This window comes from Typopeltis vanoorti, chromosome 11 (assembly GCF_054136105.1).
Source record: "Typopeltis vanoorti isolate ZY-2024b chromosome 11, IOZ_Tvanoo_1.0, whole genome shotgun sequence".
Lineage (NCBI taxonomy): Eukaryota > Metazoa > Arthropoda > Arachnida > Uropygi > Thelyphonidae > Typopeltis > Typopeltis vanoorti.
Genome location: NC_143559.1, coordinates 43,037,472 through 43,053,639, shown reverse-complemented (window position 1 = coordinate 43,053,639; position 16,168 = coordinate 43,037,472). Strand labels below are relative to the sequence as shown.

The 16,168-nt window shown below is 37.2% G+C and overlaps 1 protein-coding gene across 1 annotated transcript in view; it reads left to right on the top strand.

Annotated features, from left to right (window-relative positions):
• Window positions 1-16,168, top strand: part of LOC150101478 (protein trachealess-like) — a 166,791-nt gene that overhangs the window by 135,938 nt on the left and 14,685 nt on the right. The gene's annotated exons all lie outside the window — the stretch shown is intronic.

Sequence of the window (16,168 nt, the reverse complement as noted above, 5' to 3'; positions counted from 1 at the left end):
ATTATATCGATGGAATTCAGTTGAACCACGGCTTCTAACTTCAGAATTGCTACTCAGAAACACTGACGGGGGCTAGTTATCAAGACCGCAGTGATGTCAGCCATTGCAGTGAGATGGGCTCGGTAACACAGAGCACAAATCAGATGCTCCTCGGTAGTGAAAGATATAATTACAAGCTTTCTTATTAAATTCCTATAAGAATAAAAAAATTTAAGTTGGATATTTTATTTTATAAACCAGGACGGTATATCAGCCTAGTTGGCCACTAGTTACTACGGGGATGGATGGATGGATGCTTTTCGTAAGAGATGAATTCCATTGCCTGGTGAGAGACCCCGCTTATTGAAGATTTTATTATTTTATTTTTCTAACTTCGTACTGAAACAGTGTTACATACTATGGTTCCACATGTAGACCAGAAGAGGTCCCAACAATATTCTGTGCTGTCCAACTCCAAACCTTGGGGATTCGAGAAATCATTCTCTTGTAAGTCCTCTATGCTGCCCCCCAGTGTTCCTTGCAAGACACGAAACGAGAGCATCTTGAAATCAGTCTGACGAAGATAGTCCAAGACTTAGTAACCTGCTGACGCCATACTATCTTTAAAAGATACAGTTGCAGAGGTAAATTCTGGAACAATGTGGTGTTCTAAGCAGGCAGATTTAATATAATTAAATCTGTATATTCAAAACTAAGAAGAAGGTGAGTCATTCTTGAACCATTGATGGTGAGAGGGAACTTGTTTAGATTCTTGTAATGAAGCTCTGTCAACTGAATAGTGCAACATTAAAGTGAGCGGAATTTTATTATTTTGTAGCCTTCTCTAGTAGGGACTATAAGGTCATCAGCGAATGCTAGAGCATTAACAGTGGTTGTGTCAAGAGAATAGCTAATATGACTTGGAAGAGAGTGAAGAAACTCATCAATGACACAATTGAAGGAAATAGGAGAGAGAGAGAGAGAGAGAGAGAGAGAGAGAGAGAGAGAGAGAGAGAGAGATTGGGGAGGGGGGGGCCTCCCTGGTGTACACCCAAAAGTGCCTGAATGGACGTCGATTTGGAGCCCAGGATGATATTAAGAAACTTTGCAGAGTAAATCTCTGATATCTAGGTGAGAAAACCTCCTGGACATCCTGCAATAGATAGAAGAATATCTTCATTCTTTCCTTTCTTCTCTCTGAATCCCGACGCCAACTTCGGCCTCTCTTTATGGCGTCTCTGGACTTCCAAAAAGACCTTTGACAGTGTCGACCATCTTAGAAGAAGGGTATCACTGTCGAAGGTCTTTTTGGAGGTCCAGAATCTCGTCTGGCGTCGAGATTCAGAGAGAAGAAAAGAAAGAACGAAGATATTCTTAGCACAATCATCCGCAGAGATGAAAGCTTTCTGTTTAGCTTAAAGAAATGGCCTGAAATATTGTCCTAATTTCGTGTTTGGTCTCTAGAGCGGGGTTTGAATTATGTAAAAAAAAAATTTTTTTTAAATCTAAGTTTACAACGTTTCCTGGGTGGGAGTGAGATAAAAATTTCATTAACGGAATGTTTGGGGTTGAATATTTGTAATAATATTTGTTTAAACTGGAGTTCTAAACGAAAATACGCTAATTCACAATAGAGAGAGAAGACGATTGTCTGATATCTATCACTTAAATACAGAAAAAATTTCCTCGTAAATGTATGATGACACCACGATAAAAATTAGAACTGAAATACATGGTGGTTTATATAAAACCCAACCCCAAAATTCTGTAGTAGACCATGGATTCGTCTCGAAGCACTGGTGAATTGTTGATCACCAGTGCTTCGAGAAAGGTTGGTCTTCTGAAATTTCCATTCGTTCGGTTGCGATGTAGAACGAACACTTGGAGTTCAGTTCTTATGATAGTCAAAACTGGATATGAAGTCAAAACTCCGTATCCATTGCTACATTCAGAGACCTCTATCGGAGGAATTATGAACTTAGCTGAAAAATCACTAGGTAGGTTTGTTTCAGAGGGGAAAAAAATGCAGAATAGCGTCGTATTAAATATAAAATCTGTAACTTGGATTATTAGCAAATATTATCTTCTGACTTTCTCTTTCCAAACTGACCAAGCTTTCTATGCGTCTGTAACACACTGTCCGTTTCCGGTTCGTTCGCGATCCCTCCCCCTCTCATTTTTGTGCTTCGGCCGATTTAAAAGTGCTGCAAACGACTCGATGGATTACCGGATAAATATCGCAGCGCTCCCACGGACATCTCTTCACCTTTTAGCGAGTCTTCATAATGTGGCGATGGATTAAGCTTTAAACGGATAAAAATGCACGCGGACTCAAAGTGTCGTTATTCGCTTTACGACACCGAATCAAAACGGTGCTTATCTCCGAATAATTCGACGGGAGATTTTCGTTTCTCTCAGTCGCCGAGCGCACTTTATTTGTTCGGGAATGGGCCATCAACAGCGGGCAGAAGCGATCGCAAGAGCAAATGACGCTCGACGTTTAACGATTCTCCGACAATATCCGGAGAGATTGGTTATGGAAAAAAGTGAAAGAAATGGAATTGAGACAGCACACTGATACGTGAGATTATGGGATTTGCAGTGAACGTTCACGCCACCCAGCGGAGAATATGAAGTGGATAAGTTTACACACTAATAGCCAACATCGGGAAGAAAATAAGTGATTAGGTCAAATAGAGGCATCAGGAGTCCAAACGTTTTGACATTTATGTCTTTGAATAGCATTTTTTTCCCCTTGTGTGTCGTCTTTATAATTATATCTTTTTTGTTTATAAAATTAAAGAGCATGCGATAAAAACGACTATGTGATTGGAGGGGGAACGCACAGTAGTTCCGAAACACACGAGAAGCGAAAGACCAGAATATTTCATCCATTTCAAACGAATACAAGTATGAACAATACTTGTATTTGTTTGTTTAAAAATGGTTCAAGGATAGTTATATCACGCTCAAAGACCAACTTTTTTGTTCGTGACTTATTTGCAAGCGATCTCAGAATACTGCGTCAAAATCAATCTGACCACAAGCAGTGAATGACATTCGCAAGCAGAGTTGCACATACCGGAACAAGCTCAACATGGCGTTGATGTTTACAGTGGAATTCAGACAGCTGCAATAGTTTTATTCTTATTTTTTTTTTTCTTAACTTAAAACTCATCCATTCTTATGCTTTCTTTATGGAACCTCTCGCTCTAAAAGAAAAGAAAAAAACTTGATGCTTGAGGTACGTCCGTCTACCTATTATTAGAGTGTCACCCTTGTTATTCCAAAGTTTTCATCCACCCTAAATAAAGGTGCAAGTCACGCAGTCTGATAAATAGTCACAATTATATGTTTTTTTTTTTTTTTTTTTTCCTTTTCAGGTGAGAACAAGTAAAGCATAGCGTACTTGTAGAACACCCTGTTTTTGCATGTATAAGAAGTCGGTCTGTTATCCGATCCTGTAATTACGTTTTCTTCTTTTGTGATGCAGACCGGCTTGTCAGCGATAGGTCACAATTTCCGAATGAAGGAGATGAAACCGAACACCCGTAGATCACTTTTCTGTAAATGATATCTTGGTGAAGGTAGTGCGGGCTGTTTAAGATTTTAGAGGGGGTGGGGGGGTGGGATGAGAGTAGCATCCCTAAAAGTCAAGGGTCAGGTTGGAAGTTTATATCCGGTACCGAGGATCGTATAGTTACGAAGATGTCCAAAAAAAAGAAATCAAAATTAAATTAGGAATTGTATTTATACGATATCAACTCATCTTTCTAGCGTCTGTCTATGCTGAACCGGAAAAGACTTTTAAATAAAATATTAAATTCAAATGAACCGCTCCCTTTCCTCCTCATCAGTCCACTGCTTCAGGGAATTATTGGTTTCTTTCACAGTTTTAAAGAGTGAAAAATTATAATGAGAAACAGTGGACTTCCTTAAAGTAGCAACATATTCAGCTCGTTAATAACCTATCATTAAAAAAAGTGTAAAAAAAATATTAATATTCAAGAAGGCTATTCTCATCGTTCGACTTGTCTAAATAATATTAATGATTTTGGTAACAAAGATGTCACTGTGCACGGTGGCGACACCTATAAGCATGGTAAATGCGAGATATCGGTGTTTTGATTGCAGTATATTAGGGAGTCGTCAACCTACAGATTCTTAACTTCATGCGTGCCACTGGTTATTAATAATATCACATGATAAACATAAAAATGTGAAAATCCATTTGTCTAACGAAAATTAAGTGGTCTAAAAATATATTAATATAAACTTATGCCCGATGGCCTGACCGTTTATCAGACTGCTCTGTACTCAGTAAACTTTCTCGTACCACAAACAAGCCACGTCTGTTTCTATTTCGAATTCTAATCCGCTTCAATCCTAAATAGAAGACTGACCACAACTACGCGATGTTAGGAACTTTTTTCAATTAAATTGCAAAAATAGACTAAATATTCCCACGGACAGACATTGACAAAAAATAAATAAATAAATAAATGAACAAGGTGGGGGGGGGGGAATAGAAATCAAACATAGAAAGACGTTTCATGAAAAAAAGTATCAAAACATTCAAGTTTGGTCCTCGGGAAAAACAACTTGAAGTAGCTCGACTTTTCTTTGAAAGGTTGCCGACATCTGGGCGCGGCCAATAGGTTTAGCTACATCTGGATTTTCCGTCAGTATAGCATCCCAATTCTGGAACCTACTTAGTATGATTTTCTCGTCCCTGAATGTATTATCTCTAATGATTTCGATGTATAAACACATCTGCATCATGTGATCGGTCCTTATTACAGCTGTTTAAATACTTCAATAGATCATCATTTACAACAGGTTTGCTGTATTTTTTCTTTGTTGTTAGCTCTTAAGTTTATATATAATTTGTTGGTATCGTTCATCAACTAAAAGGTGTCGTTTTGTTTTCAGGATATTTTTTCCCCATGCATTGTGTATGTGTATATTTTTAAGGATTTCTGGTTCTTTGCGCAATACTAAATGACGTTTCCGTTTGTTTTTCTTCTTGTTTTGCACCTTTTCTAGCCATTGTTTGTATTTAGTATTGATATAATCACTCTTCCAGAGTCTAGACTTAAGAAAATTATACCGGAAAGGCCTTTTTTTTTTTTTTTTTTTTTTTTATTAACACAACCATCACGAGACCAATGACTTTATAGATATAAAGGCTAATGTCCTACTGTTATCGTTATTATTATTATCTTCCCAATTAAAAAAATATTTCACCCGATTGATATAAAACCTAAACGTTGTTAATTTTATAAAAATAATTTAAAATATTTTTATAGCTTTTTAAATTTGTATAATTTAGTTGTGATAAGTAATGAGCTTTTTTGTTTTTTAACATGTTCATTACCAATCACGTGATATCGCGTGATGCGGGCTCTCGCCGGGCAGCCGATCACGCGTTATCGCGTGAACGTCGCTACCTAAATAAAGCGGCGTATAAAAAATTTTTATATGCACACACGAAGTTCTAATTTTCAGCTTGGCAATGAAAGTGTTAAAATTATAAAATAAAAATAATGTTGCATTTTTATAAATTGTTTAACTAATAAAAACATAAGGTGATTAATAATTCATATGCTTAATAGCGTGTTGCAACTTTATTTCGCTCTTTTAATATAAATTTATTCCTACACATTTATTCTGAACACTAAAGATGTACATAAAAGACACTTAGGTAGCGTATATACAAAATACTTGGCCACGAGCGTCACCTCCTAGGTAATTATTTAAAAATGCTTCTGGGCAGTAATAGTGTTGATAGCAATGGGAAAAACAAAGTATCTTTCGGAGATCGATAAAGGGCTTATTGTGGGTTCCCGAAAACAGCATAGCTGATTGCTTTCTCAAAAGGTGAGATATCTCGGGTGGTTAATCAGTGGAAAAATAACCCACATTGCTTGCGGGCTATTTTTAGGTTATTTGCTAAGAGGCATAACTATGATCTTAACACAATATTTCAGTAAGGAGATCGCCGTCCTCTGAAATGGCTTGTACGAACAAACAGAACTTCCTGTGTGCCGCAATTAATGAAGGCTGTTCTCCACCAATTTCTCACCTAACCACGCGCAGGGAATTGAAGAGGATCGGTATTGGCAGTCGCATGCCCATAAATAAACCACTGATTTCTAAGAAGAACCGGAAAATTCGTACACAGTGGGGACTGTCTGGACACTGGGAAAAAAAAAGCCATGTGGTCCGACCAATCACGGTGCACCTTGTTCTGTACCGATGGTAGGCAGATTTTGGCGGAAATCCATAAAGCAACGAACCCAGTTTGCCTCGTAAACACAACTGAAGGTTCTGGAGGTGGTGTCATGGTGTGGGTCATGTTCTATTGGTACGGAACGCGTCCCCTACTATTGCTGGAAGGTCGGGTGTCCTCCAAGGAATATCTGGATATTGTTACCGATTAAGTCCATCCTGCGATGTTGATTTTTTATCCACCAGGTGACGGTTTTTTTCATAGACGACAATGCTACTGTCTATCACTCAAGAATTGTTCAGCAGTGTTGCAGTGAGCATGACAGCGACGTCCACCATCTTCTCTGGCCACCACAAAGCCAGGATCTAAACCCCCATTGTGAATGTATGGGACATGTTAGAAAAACAGATCAGTGAGCAATCTCTTCCGTGAAATCTGAGCCAGTGAAAGAAGGGTGTGCTGAACGCCTTATATGCTGCAGACGCAATCCAACACCTTGTGGAATCTATGCCAAATCTCACATGTGCTGTAATTAAGGCTAAAATAAGTCCATCAGGGTATTAAATAAAAGTTCCCAATTCACTGGTTGGTATAACATATAGGAAATAAATTCATATTAAAAGAGGATACTAAATGCCCATTTATGTCGTATAGCGTGTTGTATAATTAATTCGCCTTTTAATGAATTTAATGACTACTTGTTCAATATTTTAATAACTATTAAAATATATTAGTAATAAATTCGTATTGAACAGGAATAATAAATTATTAATTGATTTCTTAGCCAAGAAGAAAATTCTGTTTTGCTTTTGAAACTTGTATTTTGATAGGAGAGTTACCTTAGTATTGCACTGTTGAATGACTCTGCTCAGAAGCGCGTACATTTGCTTTTTATTAGTGATTTCAATTAATGCTTCACTAGCCACTTCGAACTTCTATTATAGGTGTATATCACTGAAAAATTATTTTAGACCTGGTTTTAAATTTAATGATATTCTCCTGTTTTACTAAAACGTGTTATTTGAAAATGCATACTAATTTTATTTATACCATTTATAGTGTATTTATATCATAAGATGCCATGTATATTAAGATTCACATGCTGTTTTATCAGTTTGTCCTTTAACAAAGGATAATTTTTTTATATTAAATTTTATTGTAAGGGATTTACAGAAGGGAGTATAGTTCTCCCTTTCACTTACTTCTTCCTGCACAATTTTTTCCATTTCCGTTCGTGCATGAGACAAAATTTAATCTATTAAAATATTTATTAATTCAAGAGTTTCGCTGAGTCATTTGTTTTCTGTTTCGAAATGACAACTCTAGTTTCAGAATTCGGATTATTTAAGATCTCAGTGTTCAAGAGTCTTTGGTATGGGGGTTATTCATATTTTAAATTCCTCCATGACTTCTGGGCACCCTGTACTATTGTACATCCTGTTCGACATTTGTCGATTTGCTCTTGTCTCTCTAAAAGATTCTAAAAATAACTTTATATATTTGTAACCCTCGTTAATTACATCACGACACACAGAATGAGAAAAAAATTATTCGATGGAATCCTTCAGATCTTTTTCTTCTATTTGTGACCTACCCGTTAGTTTAAGTGTATTCTAACATGAGATTGTCTTGGAAGCGAATTATAGAAGTGCTTTTTCCTCTATTTCAACATACATTTCAGATTGTCCTTTCCTAATTAAGTATTTATTTTCTTTCTTTGCTATCTTAATATTATTTACACGTGCAGGTGTTGCTACTTTTAGTACATAAGCTTCTGGATGTTTTCCCATTGTATATTGGAAAGTATTTCCGTGAGATAAGGGACTCTATCCCTACTAATTGCACTTTATACATTGCTGAATAGCTACATTCGGCTCGCCTGTGCCTCAACCCGTAAGTTGAGGCACAGGCGAGCTTTATCATGAGTTCAAATTCCCAAACATTGATGTCAGTGACTGGCTGAGCGATCTTCACGGTCATATTCAAACTGCTCACCTCAAGTCCTGCCATTCCAGTTCCATCTGACAAAGATACTTTTATAGATTTTATCTTCATGTAGATAATTTTTCCATACTGGCTTAATTTGGCTAAACGAAAACCCCAAATAAACTCTCGTGTTTCCCTTTCACGTACAAATAGGCAGTATCTCCCATGAAGTAGCACATGAAAGGCTTGAATTCTTTTTGACGCCTTTCTACTAATTCTAGCAACAGTTTCTTACTCAAACTCAAGTTGGAGAGAGACAAGAACAGGTAATACGTGAAGCAAGAATCATCGTCTACCAACGAATCCTATCTATAGGAGAAATAATGGTTGATTCTTGCAAGAGAGCCAACAGTGTCGTTGAAGTTCCTTGACTTGAGGTCTGCGGAAGAGTGAAGAAGGTCTAGTTGACAATTGCTGCCCTCAAGGCTGAAATGTCTTGCTAGTTCTGCGGCACTTTGGCTTGGAGTACTCACCACGATTAGTCAACTGAGATGTTCAGGCCTCCAAAAATGTCAAGAGATCTTTAAGTCGTCGTATGTATGTGCAAACAGAGGAATATGTGAAAAAACAACCGATGGTTAGAGAGAAAACAAAAATTAAAGCTGAGGAGAGCGTCGATAGATGAAGGCGGAAAAACATCTGCACTCAAACTTGTGAGTGAGGCCCATTGGTTAGTCCAACGATAGTTCTGTTATCTAAATGAGTCCGTTAACTATATGTTTGAATTTATACTATCCGATGTTCTGAATGAAAATATCCTTTTCCTAGACGCAGTGTTTATATCAATGGTACAGAAACGATGCAGAGAATTAGAATAATGAATATCATCTAGTGTTTGGAAAAAATCAGTAATTGATCTTTTCGGGTGAGTGGAGAATCAAACTGGAAATTGCATGTCCAGTTACTAAGGCATCTCGACTTCTGTAAGATCTAAAACCCTTCCCACACATGGCTGGCAAGTTTTTTTTTTTTTCGGGGGAGGGGGGGGACTTTTGCGAACTGCAAAAAAAAAAAAAAAAAAGAAACGAAAAGGTGGAAAACAATCACCAGGTGTTACTTGTACAGCTCAACTAAATATCTTATTTATAAAAATCAAGTGGATATTAAATCCAGCATTATTTCAAAGCCGAATGTCATCATCATCATCATCAAATTCCTGCCATGCACCCTCAAGGGGTGTACAGGATATGATAGTACTACATGAAAACAATTACATCATTACTAACTTCCTATCTACAATTTTCCTCCAAATCAGTCTGTTACTTGTCAAGACTCCAACATTATCAGATCTTATATTTCTATCATCTAAGGCACTTTGTACCGTATCAATCTACCTATATCTTGGTCTTCCTCTGGGTCGTTTTGCTGCCAACCTGGCAGAGAACATTCTATTTAAGTGACCATACCACCTGAGATTAGCTCTGCTAACGCATTCCTGCATGCTGACAATGTCCAGTTCTTTCCTAATATCCTCGTTTTTAGTATGATATTGCCATTGATGCCATCGGTTTACGCCTCTAATCTTTCTCAGGACTCTCATATCTGCGGTCTCTAGTCTTTGGTCAAGTGTTTTACTTCTGACCCATCTCTCAGATCCATAAGTTAAAACTGGTTTGAACACTGTCTTGTATACAGCTAATTTAGTGTTCCGACTAATTTCTCTCTTATTCCATGTGAATTTATTCATTTGACTTCCTACCATGCCAGCTTTGTTGATTCTGTTGTCTATTTCTATATTTAATTTACCATCTTCAGTAAAAATCGTGCCTAAGTAGCTGAAATGTTTTACTTGTTCCACAGGTTCTCCATTCACAACACAGTTGATATTTTCAACGATTCTGCCTATTTTCATTGTCTTTGTATTTTTATTGCTGACCTTCATACCATATCTATTCCAACAGTTAGTCAGTTTAGTTAGGGAATCTTCCAGACTTGTAGCAGATTTATTTAGAAGTATAACATCATCCGCATAAAGCAAAGAGCAGCATTAACATCTCCAATTTTGATATCAGGTTTAATACTACTTTCCTTCATAATGTGATCCATATAGATAATGAATAACAGAGGGGATAATGTACATCCTTGTCTCACACCAGATTTAACATTAAACCATCTTCCTGTACTTCCTTCAATTCTAACTGCTGACTTACAAATATAGACTAAGTATTGCTTGATATAATACCCCATTGACACCATATAACTGTAGCTTATTGAATAGCTTCTCTCTCTTGGCACCTTGTCATATGCCTTTTCCAAATCGACAAAACTTAAATATAGATATTTGTTATATTCTCATGATTTCTCCACTATTTGCTGTAAAGTGAAGATCTGATCCTGACAGCCTCTATTTGGCCTGAATCCAGCTTGTTCTTCACCAAGCTTTTCTTCCACAATTCTTCTCAACCGTCTCTCAAGTATACTTGCATGGATCTTGCCAGGAACACTCAGTAGGGAAATACCTCTGTAATTCTCACATTCAGTTTTATTTTCCTTTTTATATGTGGATACTATGAGAGCTCTATTCCAATCATCGGGAATTCGTCCCTGTGCCCAGGACTTCTGAACTATGCGGTGCAGCCACTGTAAGACTTTTATACCACCATACGTCAGCATTTCTGGTCGAATACTCCTGCTGCCTTTCCACATTTCAAGCCTTTGATAGCTTTTTCTACTTCAAGTATGGATATGTATTCCTGACTGCATGCCTGGTCAGTGTTTTTTACCACTGTGCTGTCATCACTGCTTGTTTCATTTAGCAAATTTTCGAAGTAATTACTCCATACTTCAAGGATATCTTTTTCACCAGCTTTCATATCACCTTTATCATCTCTAATTCCTTTTATAGCACTCTTTCCTCCATTTCTAAGCTTCATCAACAACTCCAGAATATTTTGCCACCTTCTTGATATTTATTTCCTATGTACTTGTCAAAGCCCTCCCATGACTTTTGTTTAGCCAGTTTTACACAGTGTTTAGCTTTCTTACATTTGTCTCTGTATTCTCTAAGAGCACAAGCCGACTCATTTGCCAGGAACTTTTGATATGCTTTCTTCTTTCACTTCCTGTGTCCACCGTGGAGTTCTGATTTTTTATCCTTGCACACAACCACATGCCTCTCTGGCTGAATCCATCAGGGTTTTCTTCAAGGCTTGCCACTGAATCTCCAAGGTTTGGTTCCTGTTCTCAAACTCTTTCATTTTTTCTTCAATAATCTTTGTGTATTTTAGTCTACAGTTCACATTTGAGAGCTGCTCAACTTTTATTCACTTTAAAACTTTCTTACATGTTATTCTTTTCAATATGAAATTCAATTTTATCCTGCTCAAGACTTAATAGTGATCACTTCCAATTTCAAATCCTCTGTACACTCTGGTGTCCTGCACCAGGGAGAAAACATCACTATCAACAATAACATAGTCAATGAGACTTTTTCTTATTCTTTGCCTCTTCTCTCCATGTGAATTTGTGCACATTTTTATGTTGGAACATGGTGTTAGTAATAACCAGTCCATGTCCTGAGCAGAAATCCAACAGATATTTGCCATTAATATTAGCCTTGTTCTTTTCTCCAAATTTTCCCAAAATATATTTGTATGTCTGACAATGATTTCCTACTCTGCTATTTAGATCCCCAAACAAGGACCAACTTTTCCTTTTTTATTGTGTCAGTTGCTTTCTCTAAAGCCTGAAAAAATTCGTCCACTTCTACCTTAGTAGAACCTTCTGTGGGACCATAGGCACAAATAAGTCTCATTGTCCAGTTCCCCAGATTAGCCTCGTATTTTGTGTTGAATACTATGGCTACTCCTTCTTTTCCTTGATTGTCATTGCCTGAATATAACATTGTGTATTTATTGCTCAGAAAGAGCAATGCAGATCGGCGATGAAAAATTTATAAAAAATCAAGTACATATTAAATCCGGCATTATTTCAAAGCCGAATGTAGAAACTATAAAAGTTTCGAATGAAATTTGACTAGAGAGCTTACGGGAATACACTCACCGGCATTTACGAGTTGCCCTAGCCGGACTTTATGGGTGACACGATCGCTATGCCCAAGAGTCCGTATATTCGCCTCCTATTGGTTCATTTTGATAAGGTTTATCAAAATGATTGATTAGGAATATATTGACGCTCGGGCTAGAGATCGTGTCCCCTATAAGGTCCGATAAGCTCCCGTAAGCTCTCTGGTCAAATTTAATTCGAAAATTTTATAGATTCTACATTCGGCTTTGAAATAATGCCGGATTTAATATGTACTTGATTTTTTATAAATTTTGCATCTCCGAACTGAAGCTTTTGGCTCTTTATTTTTGTAAATAAATATATATCATATTATATTATTTTTGTACAGATATACTTCCACTTAAAGGGCCAAATTTTATACTTAGAAACAGCCAAGCTTAGTAACACAACACATTGTTTTATCTACGGCTATTATTGTTACAAAAAAACTATTTCTCTCTGAAAGCTGTTTCTAGATATAATTTATGAGTTCAAGTCTCTCATAATTGGCCTTTGGAGTGAAGAAGATGCTGAGATTCAGCAGATAGTATGAGAGGAAGATAAAAGATAGAAGGTATATACTGTTAGAGGAGAGAAAGAGGCCTTAGTTGACCAGTTTTAGCTGTTGACCCCCGGGTACTTCTAAGATGGTCGTTGACTTTTCACTTTTAAAATGGAAAAATCCTAAAAGGAAAAATATAAGAAACTAGGAAACACTTAACATGAATAAATATATCAAAAAGGACTATGAAAGTAGACATCTCTAGAATATAATAAATTTACAGAAAAAACAAAATAGGAGCAATAGGTGAACAAAAAAGGGAGAGGACCTAGTCCGGTCCGGAAGACCCCGCCCTGAAAAGGGCTTGGGACCACCTCGATGGTGGCCTTCGCAGCCCGGGTTTATTCAGGTCAACCTTGGAATAGAGAAACCTTGAACTAGGAGTAAAGAACTTAAAATAGGATACCAAATAAATGCTGGATTAGAAGGAAGGCTCTAACGGCAGTGGTGTTACAAGTGTACACACACTTGAATTCCCCCTTGTGTGATCTGGCATATGGTTGGTGACCTGCACCATCTCCTTAGGAACTGCTCTTCGCCTAGAAAGTACCTTTCCTGCTCCCAGAACCGACGGAGATACAGCTCGTAATTCTATGATAGATGCGGTCTTTCTCAATAAGGAGATGTTTTTGCCGAATTTTTCACGTGGTGTTTGATTACATTTATCAGGAAAATTAAATTTTTTTTTTTGGTCACCGGTGAGGGGAACTGTAGTAGAATTACTTCCGCGAATGTGGACACCGGGATTGCAAACATCTCAGCCAGCCTTTGCCAGACACGCTGTACTGGTGGGCAATGGTAGAAGAGACGCCCTACAGTTTCGACTACACGACAGACGTCGCAAAATGGATCACATGGTCGCGAACTATATCCAGACTTAACCAATGTCACCGGGAGTGTGCCGTAGGCGATTCTCCATGCCAGGTTCCGGTGAAAAGGTTGTCCCCAGTTATTTTTGATGTTGGTGAAGAACACCTCTTCATTCGTGGCCAGATCAGGCGTTACCCAACCAAAAACATCGAAGAATTTCCAGTACAGCCTGTTTGAGCTGAGCTGAAGCACCCGAACTCCATCTGTTGTTAATCTTTTAAACATTTTGCAAACTGTGTAATACCACTCTGGCGTGGCCTGACCATGTGCGGAGATATCCGGCGTGCATTCATGGTCCCGAAGTAGGGTAGGGTAGGGTAGGAAATGTTCTATAAAATATCTAATTTAATTGCCAGAAAAAGGATTCGATGCCAATGCTTTCCGTATCGTTTGAACAGTGTTGGTGAGGTAGCAGTATATTTGAGGATAGGCAGGGCAAACCCTCCTTGCGGGGAGGGGAGGGGAGATGGAGAAAAACTCTGCGTACTTCGTGTTTCCAGAAAAAGTAGATTATTTGTCTGTAAATAGCGTTGTCTTGTGTGTCTGTGATGTTTGTTAGGTTGATTGTGTGTAGCAGCATTGGTTTTAGAATTGTTTTTATGACTGTTGCTCTACCGTTGAATAAGTAGTTCGGTTTAAAGGGAGTGAGTTCATCGCGACATGAATCTATTATTTTATTAATTTTTGTGTTGGTAACACCGGGGTCACGAGAAAGGCAATTCCTAATAGTCTAGATCAGGGGTTCCCAACCCTATGCCCGCGGGCACCATGGCGTCCGTCGACCAATTTGTGTGTGTCCACCGCTGCTAAACCGTGTGCCGTATAGTTTGAAATAATCACGCAACAATTCTTAGCATGCTATATGACGCATGCATTAATGGCATATGACGAGTATTAAACGTATACAATGTAAAGTAGACGCGCATTCGAAGTTGTTCATTCCAGTTTAAGAACTGGAATATCATCATGTTCTCCTAATTATGAGACACTGGCCAATGAAATGAAATGCCAAAGATCACACTAACTTACATATATATATTATATTTAAAATTTTATATAATGCAAACTTTTAAGTAATAAAAGATTTGATTATAATGTAAACTTTGTATGTATTAATTTAACAAAAGAATTCAAAAAACTTGCTTTTAAAAATAGATGGTGCCCGTCGCCCTATCGGTATTTTATTTTAGAATGTGCTCTAGGAAACAAAAAGGTTGGGAATCCCTAGTCTAGATTATCACAAAATAACCTTCTATTTCTGTACTTCAATCTTTATATTCTTATAAGGACTGGCTTAAAGGGGCGAAGCAAGAATGCTTTTCATCTTCCCCATTATCTGTAGCGGACAGTGTAGGGATAAGATGTTATTGAGCTTAGTATTCCCAGGAGGGTAACGGCTATTGCTGTTACCCTCCTGCCATGATCAGCGCTTTAATAGCTCAATACCACCTTATCCATACACTGTCCGCTACAGATAATGGGGAAGATGAAAAGCATTCTTGCTTCGCCCCTTTAAGCCAGTCCTTATAAGGATATAAGGATTGAAGTACAGAAATAGAAGGTTATTTTGTGATAATCTAGACTAGGGATTCCCAACCTTTTTGTTTCCTAGAGCACATTCTAAAATAAAATACCGATAGGGCGACGGGCACCATCTATTTTTAAAAGCAAGTTTTTTGAATTCTTTTGTTAAATTAATACATACAAAGTTTACATTATAATCAAATCTTTTATTACTTAAAAGTTTGCATTATATAAAATTTTAAATATAATATATATATATATATATATATATATATATATATATGTAAGTTAGTGTGATCTTTGGCATTTCATTTCATTGGCCAGTGTCTCATAATTAGGAGAACATGATGATATTCCAGTTCTTAAACTGGAATGAACAACTTCAACTTCAATTTGTCATATTTTTAAAACTTGTATTTTTTATATGTAAACTCTTGATAGGTTTGTAAAATTTACATAGATAAAAATGTATTTTCTTCGCTTTTATTAAAATTTAAACTTAATTTTAAAATAAAAATAAACTTATATTATTATTTAATAGAAAAATAATTTTAGAAACCTAAAAGATTTATAATATATTTCAGGTTTGTTTTAATAGCACAAACACGATAATTAAATATAACAACTGGCATAAGCAATATCGCATTCTACCTTAATGGCCACAAATAGTACATACGTATGAAGCTTTTCATTGTTTAACACGGCCCAACGGCATTCATTTTCGTACTATCATCATCGTATTAGCAATCGTATCCAAAACCCAAGTTGTTTCCGTTGATTGTAAATGGTTCTAACGACACCTAGCATGCTTGTTATAAGTATTTTCATAGTTTTTCGGCATGCAACTTCGTAGAGTCTTGAGGGGGGGGGGGGCTCTTTAATCAAGAGAACATCCGGATTGTCGTATTGTTTAGTGCGAAGTCCGGTGTTCAAGCAAGTTCGTAGCGTGTTAAACGCCTTTCCATGCCTTCTAATCCCGATGTTTCAGAGCAAGATGATGTGTTCGGTAA